This window comes from Rattus rattus, chromosome 2 (genome assembly GCF_011064425.1).
Source record: "Rattus rattus isolate New Zealand chromosome 2, Rrattus_CSIRO_v1, whole genome shotgun sequence".
NCBI classification, from domain to species: domain Eukaryota; kingdom Metazoa; phylum Chordata; class Mammalia; order Rodentia; family Muridae; genus Rattus; species Rattus rattus.
In genome coordinates, this window is record NC_046155.1 from 178539027 (window position 1) to 178548174 (window position 9148).

General features: G+C 43.9%; 1 pseudogene; it reads right to left on the reverse strand.

The window, feature by feature from the left end:
• Positions 1 to 1627: 1627 nt before the first annotated feature.
• LOC116893456 lies at positions 1628 to 8092 on the reverse strand (annotated as a pseudogene).
• Positions 8093 to 9148: the final 1056 nt, after the last annotated feature.

Below are 9148 nucleotides of genomic sequence, written 5' to 3' on the forward strand. Positions count from 1 at the left end.
TAAGTTAGTCTCCACCTGTGGACCAGGAAGATCTGGGGTCACTCTTCAGAGCCTCCTGCACCAGGGTTCCAGATGGCCTCCGGTGCTTTCCCTCCCTCCTGAAATCAGCAATGTGTCTCCTTTCTTATTCTTATTGGCCAAAATGCACTGCTGCTCCCCTGATGCTGCTCTCCTTGCTGCTGTTGGTGGATTGCTCTTTTTTTTTAAAAGCATACATGAATTAACTGTTGGGTTTAATTGTATATTCTTAAGATGTATAATTTTTAATTTTTAAAAATACATCTACATTATAATTCCTGAAATCATAAGGATAAAACAGGACAGGTATATAAGTAAAAGAACAAACATCTATAAGCAAACCTCCTAAAAATACCAGTGGGTTCATTTTTTGTGACACCTCATGTGCCTCTTCAGTGTGTGCTTTGCATAGTAGTGTGACTTTGTTGGAAAAATGAAATTTTTCTTTACAAGTGTTTATCAATTGTGGTTGGCTTTAAATACAGAAGAAATCTGTGTCCACATCTCTCAGCACTGGGACAGGATGTGACACCGACCGATGCTGGCCCTGTGAATATTGCCACATTATTTCTGAGTCCATATTTATTAAACTCTTATGTCTGGAAAAGCCTAGTTTCCTTTTGGGGGTCATTCATGTCCTGTGGCTCTCACAGTTTCTCCAACTCTATTCCTCAAAGTTCCCCGAGCCAAAGAAAAATACAGACATTCCATTCATGACTCAGTGTTTTAGACCATTAACTGCTCATTGTTCAGTTGTGGGTCTCTGATTATTCACATGTTTTGTAATAGAAGCTTCTCGACAATTGCTAAAGATATTGATCCAGGAATCATTTTATTGGTATGGTCCTTTAAAATAGTAGCACCCCAACACTTCCTCTTTATCAGCAGGCTGCCTTCTAAGGGATACTAGGTAGCATCTTATCACCAAAGCTTGTATTTGTCAACTCTGCTGAATGCAAAGAGTAATAAACTACACTGCATACTCCATTTCCCCACCCCACAGCCCTGCATACTTTCCAGGAGGCTTGCCACCAGGAACACCAGCTAACCATATTCCTCCTAAGCGAACGCATACCAGATAACACATACACACACATACACATACATACATACATACATACATACATACATACACACACACACACAATACGATACAAACAAGGAAATGACCCTAAATACAATTTATAAAGATGACAGAGGCCTTCAAAGGTGAATGAATTAATTCCTTTAAAAAAACAATCAATAGCTGAAACCTTCAAGGTAAATGAATTAATTCCTTTAAAAAAAAAATCCAATAGCTGAAAAGAAATTCCAGTCAGATGGGACAGAATATTTTATTATTTTATAGTTTTGAAGAGTGTGGGTTCAGTGGCGAAGACCCCAGTGTGTGAGGGACAAGCATTGTTTACCAAGGAGTTTACATCATCATAAAACTTTTTCCCTCAGAACCCCCAAACAATAAGTCCTGGACTTCTATCACAGCACATTTTTCTGACAGAAAATTTTGATCATCAGATTCATTTCTCAGAGTGTAGAACATTGAAAGGTGTCCTTTCTCTTTAGATTATTTGCCAGCTGCGTGGTGGGTCTGTTATGACTTGCCAGGCCCTCAGCAGCTAGAGTCGAAAAGGACTATGAGGACCAGGACAGCCATCCCCATCCTGATGAGATTCTCCATTGTGTGATCCTGGTTCTCTGGGGGCTGTGGTATTAGATACAGAAGTTATAGAAGTAGGGATGAAAATCCATCCAGGGCGATTGTTTTCTGAAGAGCATAGGTTCTCTACTCTTCCGTGCTATATGAGGTGGAATTCTCTTTATTTAACTGTCTGAGGTTTGGGCATTTCTAGGATGGACAGATTGTCTCAGCTGGTCCTGAGAATAGAAAAGCGTGGGATGTGTGTGTGTAAGAGACCTTAGTGTTTCTTTTTTGAGTTCACGTAATCATTTAATGTAGATGCCATCATTCTTGTCATACAAGATCATGGAGTTCTGGATGAATCTTCCCTGTGGCATACCTGTGTACCCTCTCTCTTAATTCTTACTAAATTTTTCAGGTCTATTGTGCTAATAAAAAACCAATGATATACAGTGATACCAGTAAATTCAGAGTAGGAATAAATTGACAATTCATTCAGTGACCCCAGGTCACTGTTCTGAGTGAACAAAAGGCCAGTTCTTAGTATGGTTCTTCAAGAGGTGCCTTTTAGAGGTTGTGCAGACCGTGATTAACAATATGGTTTTTTTTTTTTAGAGGTGGTTCCTGTGACATTCTTTTCCATTACAAACTTGATCTCACCATGTTTCCTCCAGTGTGTATGTTGTGTGTTTAAAAACCAGAAAGAGCGAATGATAGGAAACCATGGCATTTTATCTAAGGTTCTCCATATACCAACTATCTTATATTATGTATAGATCCTAAGCCTTGATACATGTACTCTTATTTCTTTCTGGTTTTACAAATAATAATTAGTGTGACAACAGGATGTGTCACATCATAGTAAGAGTGGTGTAGGATCCCCATACCCCCATCCTCCCTACCTAAAGACTCATAATAGTGGTAGAGAGTCCCTTTCCATCCCAAAATCTTCTCTTCCTTGAACAAGTGTGCAAAGCTTCCACCAGACATTCTATTGTCACCTTTCAAATGAAGGCTGAATCCACATTTCTTCTATTTAACTAGGGAAGGAAATGTTTTAGACTTCCCCCTAATGCAATAGGTTTTGATTACCAAGTGTTGGATTTCATTTTCCTTAATGTGAATATTGTTATGTTCTAGTCCTCATGAGAATTTTGTGGAAGGGATTATGTATGGGTTTGAATATGATTTAAACAGAAGGATACTATAGAACAATTGTAACTGTTACACTAAAGCTTCGCCTCTCCTGTAAATAGGGTGTTCTATGGCTGCAGTGAGAGCAAGGGTGACAGAGATCCTGTGACTACTGTTTATTTGTGGGTGGAGAAGATGTTTGTCACTGGACCATTTCTGCTTAGGATCTTATAACTCTCTGTTGCCTTTCAAAATGCTCTTCAAACTCCATGACTCTGCATTCCATTAGCAGGCAGAATAATCATCTCTAGAATGATTCAGTTGATGCCCTGCCCCCCACCATTGAGGCCAAGCCCCATCTGACTCTCACTCTACAGCATTTCAAACCCCTATGCTAGCTAATATTTGTGTTGTAAATAGAATGCTGAGATACCCAGCCAGCTCAGAAAGGTCTGAATAAGTTCAGCTGGGACCACAATCTCCAAGTCACTGCTCTGTGACATGCAGAATAGGAATGCGGGACATCTATATACACCTGAAGATGTTCCTGAGTTTGGAGTCACAGACCTTATACAGAGTCCTAGAATGTGCCTCACTTGGGCAGGCAGAAGGCTGGTCCCCTGCTTGGGTGACTTGTCCCTTCCATGCATCAGCAGAGTTTTCATGAGACTCCTGCAGTGTAGTTTTGCAGACCTCCACCACAGTCTGGAGGGTCATAGCCACCACCAGCATAGTCCTTCAGATGTGTACTAGGTTCTCTCATTAATAAGAAAAGAAACAGCATCTCAAGAGAAGCCGCTTCTTCAAATAAGTCTCCTGGGCTAGCTGTATTAATCCCAGAATTGGAGTCTAGCCTATCTGGGCTATGTGCAACAAGTCTTCAATAGCCCCATTAGGCCTGACTCTATGTGGGGTGAAATATTGCTTTTTAGGGAATCATGGAGAGGTGACTTTCTGGGTTCCTTGTTCCTTTAACACCTGCCCATCTTTTGATCATCAGGATGAGCTAAATGAGTCTGTTTGGATGCTATCTTCTGTAATCCAAACTGTTGAAAGCCTCAGCCTAAGGTTTGTCCTTTGGGATATTTGTTGGTCTTTCATACTCAAAACTCAAATGACAGAAGTGAGAACTGTGATGAACAAGAGCTTTTTGTTAGACTGCCTGTGTTTGTAGCAAATTCCATAAAAGAGGTTAATACTTACTGGCTGTTGTGATGAACCTTTTAGTTGGCCAGCTGGAGGCTTGATGGATTCCATGAGACAGAACAAGAAGAGGATGTTACTTGTGCTGTGTGTGCTACATATGCCCTGTAAGCTCCTAAGACAGAGTGAGTCATTACATGAAGGATTATTGCTTCTATCCAATTCTGTGCCATGGAATGTGCCCTTTGGCTATCCATTCATATTGTCCTCTTAATCCCACTCAAAAAAGCATCTCTTATGATTTGGAAGTAACGGTCACATTGAGATGATGCATCACCCTATTTGAGACTATGAGCTCCATACAGGTGGCACCTTGTAAAAGACAACAGGTAGAGAGATGAGTCGTGAGAGCCATAGCACCTGTGGGTGCCTGAGAGCTTGGATGTCACAGAACTCATGGAGAATTCAGCTGGTACTGTTGATGTTGAACTTTGACTTTTTGCTCCGGTGGCTGGCCTGATCCCTCCTTGACAGACGAAAGTGTCCCACAGGGGTAGCATTTTGACCAGCACATCAGGGTCACATTCTCCTCCTGAGGGTACTGTGGAGTGGGGCTTCACTGGGGAAGGTGTGTCATAAATCTGTCCTAAAAGAGAAGAGGGATGAAGTGAAAGACAGGCTTCCTTGTTTTTCAGCTCAAACCACACATTTCACCCTGAAGAACATTGAACTCACTCTCTTTTTACCTGACTGGGCTTACATCCTGCTGATCTGTCTCTGCCTTGCTCCTCCTCCAAGATCTGTTCCTCATCCCAGCCCTCAGCTATTAGGATCCCCCTTGAGAGCCTGAGCAGAGGTTAGGTACCTGATTGAGTCTCTATAGATCCTCACCTGTGATCAGGATGTCCAGGGGGGTCACTGGGCTGACAACTCAGAGGAGAGGTTGTGTGCACCATGCATCCTGTGGCCTCCAGTGAGTGGTTTACATATCCCAGTGTGAAGTTGGCCATGGAGAGGCCAGCATTGGTCCACTGTCTAGAGGACTGACCATGATGTCAGCTCCCCTTCTTTGTACAGAGCAAATTTGTCATACTTGGTGTCAGAGTAACACTGCAGTGTGAGAAGCTTGGCCCCCAGGGTCCAGTGATGGCCTTTGATGACTTAGGCAGAGATGGCACTCGATGGTCCTAAAGGAAAACAGTGAGAGCTTTGGACTGAGGTCTGGTTCTTACCAAGTGTCTTGCCCTCCCATCCTGCCCAGCACATGTCTTAACTTTTTCCTCCGCAGGGGCTGTGTTTGAGAACACAGGCTCTCCATTTGTTCCTCCTCACCTGCAACTCCAGAGGTGCATGACATGCAAGGGCTTAGGGTCTCAGAAAATGATTGGAGAAATGACAGAGGGACTTACCTGAGATGAGTATTTTTAGGAGCTCACTGGGTACCACCACAACTGTGGTTTACGCTTGTAGTAACATAACATCTGAATATCCCTGAGGTTTAGGGTCATGGGTCCTATAACAAACATTGCTTGGTATTGTCAGTAGAAGATATATACCCTGTGTCTAGTGAGCTGGTGAACTGATCTCCTTGGTGAGAATGAATTTATCATATCTGTTGTGTGAGGTACAGGAGTGTCACGTTCCCTCCTCTGCACCACAGGGTTGGGCAGTCCTGACAGCCTGACTGCATGGTAGTGGATTCCTGGGGAGAAAAAAGCAGTCTGTTACATGTTCTCCACATTCCTGTTCTCTGGGTCCACTCTGGGGAGAGGAATATCTGAGAGACAGCCAGATGAGAATCTGACTGTCCCCCCTGTCACCTTTACCAGCTCTAGTGTCACTGGCTCTTGAACCATTGAGCTTTAGAGCTGTAACAGTCAGCGATATTGCCCTGCATGGCCTTTGTGTCACAGAAGGATGAAGAACTTGGCCCTGTTCCCAGGTTGTTGTAGGGTCCAGTCCTCTGGGGTATTGTGTAGTTTCCTCCCTTATGCAGAGAAAAATATATTTCTGCATCCAGGTCCCCCTGACACTCAGATGGTCTATGCCCTTCCAGAGCGGGATGGAGCCTGGTTCTAGCCTTGATGGTTGGTTTTTTGGAGTTTCCCATAGAAGTAGGGAGAGAAGCACATGGCTGGGGTTTGAAAGTGGTACAGACAATGTCACACCAGTGATGCTGCTTTTAATATTATTCTTCTCCATACCATACACTGGAAGACAGCCTCCATCCTGCATCCTTCGTAATATAAACACAAATGCCTCCACCTCCTCTGTCCCCAAGTTCACTGCTCCTCTGTCTTTTTCAGAGTTTCAGTTCTATCAACTAAACATGGCATAACAAGATGCCAGAACTCAGTACAAACCTCATATTAAGATTGGACAAGGCAAACCAGTGGTAGAAAAAAGATCTACATTTGTAGGTACAAGAATCAGAGACATTTCTATTCCCACTGTTAGGAGTCCAAGAAGAAATTAAAGCAAGCCATGTGGTTGTTGCCCCACATTGAATCAGAGCACTCAGGAGGCAGAGTAGGGAACTCTGAGGTTGGAGGAGCTCAGGACAGTTAACCACGACTGTACAGTGAATCCCAAACACCAAAAAAAGCAAGCAAGCAAGCAAGCAAGCAAGCGAACAAATACCAAGACTTCAAAATCACCACAGCAGTAGGCTTAAGGAGACCCATGAAGGCTCTGTGAGCCCTTATGATTCCTGCTTAGTTGATTCTTGGTCCATCTTCCTCCTGGTATCCTCAACCACTCAAGGTATTGCAATTCTTCCCCTCTCTGTCCTTCTGGATCCCCTGAGCTCCTAGTGCATTATGCTGAAGTTGATCCAGAGTAACAGAAGGCCCTCATGAAGAATGAATTTTCCCTATTGCACACCTTGGGCTTGGCTATCACTGTCAGTCTTGGATTCTGTATTTTGGGTCCCAGTGTTTCCTTGCTGTATGCCAAAAGTTCTAAAACGTCCTGCACCCTCCTATACAGAACGTAATAAGCAGTCTCTGAGCACGTGTATCATTGAATGTCATTCCATGGAAAGGCTGGGGTTCCTCACCTGACACCAGGAGCTCAGTGGTTCACACTAGGATCTGACTTTACTTGTGGTGTGTTTGTTTCAAAGCTGTGGCATCTGAATATCCATCTCTGGTTGGAGGTCAAAGGACCCACAGGGAACAGGGCCTGGAACTTCCCAGTAGAGTAGTTATACTTTGAGTCCTGCCATGAGTAGAACATCTGTGGTCCTTCCACAGTAAGAATGAACCTGTGATATCGCTCGGAGGACTCACATTTGAGGGTGACATACCCTCCTGAGGTCACCACAGGGTCGGGCTGGGCTGAAAGCCTGGGTTTCCAGTAGGCTCCTAGGAGAGAAGGAGGAGTCAGTTAAATATCCACACCCCTCATTATCTACCTTGGCTCTGAGGTTCCCACAGGCAAACAGTCAAAATCTGAGACGCCTGGGGCCCTGTGTGTTCTCTCACCTGTGATCACTAGCACTAGGGGCTCACTGTAGTCTGATGATTTACCCTGAGTCCTGTAGGAACATTGATATTGCCCTGCATTTTGCTGGCCTACATTTGAGAATAAGAATTCAGTCTTGTTTGTTGGCCTTTGATGGTTCTTTGAACTCTACTCTGTAGGTATCCATTTGACTCTAATGATCTCTTTTCATAAACAAAGGTCACATTAGTTCCCTTTGAGACCACAGGATCTGGCTGTACTCTGAGGATAGGCTTAGGAGGTACCCTGCAAGTAACAGAGCAGCTAAGACTCAGGACACCATGCTCAGATATCAGTTCTTAACACTATGACCTTCCAGCTACCCCCAGAATAACACACATGTGGTGTTTTCCACCATCACTGCCGAGGCATGGCTCCTGGATATGAAGAGAAGTGAATTTCAGGAGAGGTGCAGACACTCACCTGTCAGCACTGGGATCCAGAGGCTCAGAGTCAGTCCTGAAAGAGAGTTCTTTGTAAGAAATTTGTTCTCAACAGTGAGTAAGTCCTCCCCTCTGCAGAATTGCCTGAAACCCTGAGTTTTCCTGATTGGTGAGTGTGAGCTCCAGGCCCTGCTTCTTTCTAGTCCTCAGTATCCCCACCTCCTCTTCACTTCTCACCAAGACAGAGCAGGGCTGTGAAGGTGAAGGTCATGGCATCTCCTCTCAGAGGCTGCAACAGAGATACAGAGCCTTTCTGAAGAGATTGGAAACAGGGTGTGGCCCTGGAGGCAGGGCAGTCCCCATGACTGGTCATTTTTCAGCAGCCCCACAGGAAGGGGAACAGCCCTCCTCAGGCACCCTGCTCTGACTTCCTCAATGCTGTGACTAGACCAGGCAGTAGAACTCTGCTATCACACCTTACACAGACGAAATTTCCTCAGCCCACCAGTGTCTGCCTCACCTGTGCACATCACTGTCAGAGCCATATTGTAGCAGAAATGTGGGAACATCTCACATGACAGTTTAAAATTGTCATTGTGCTTTGTTCCTTTTCACAATATGTGAAATATTTCCTTCTTTTCAACATTTTGATGTTTCTGAGAAGGGTCCTTCTCTGTATATCTCCTTGGAATGAGATTTACAGTCTTTTCTTCATAGTCTCACGTGACACGTAATTATTGGCACGGCAATTTCTCTCTTTTTTTCTTCAATGTTTGTGTTTTCCTTTTCAATTTTATGGATACATATTTCTTTTCATTTTTTGTGTTTGTTTTTATGTTTGTGTATTTTTGTGTATGTATCTATATGTGCATGTGAGTCATCATACATGTGGAAGTCAGAATAAAACTTCAGTAATCCATTTCCTTGTACAATGTGGACCTGCCAATCAGAGGCAGGTATATATATATATATTTTTTTTTTTCCATCTATATTAAATTGAGTATTTCCTATTTACATTTTAAATGTTGTTCCCTTTCCTGGTTTCCAGGCAAACATCCCCCTAACCCCTCCCCTTCCCCTTCTATATGGTTGTTCCCCTCCCATCATCCCCCCATCACCGCCCTCCCCCAAGAATCCCATTCACTAGGGGTCAAGCCTTGGCAGGACAAAGGGCTTCCCCTTCCACTGGTGCCCTTACTAGGCTATTCATTGCTACCTATGCAGTTGGAGCCCAGGGTCAGTCCATGTATAGTCTTTGGGTAGTGGCCTAGTCCCAGGAAGCTCTGGTTGGTTGGCATTGTTTTTCATATGGGTTCTCAAGCACCTT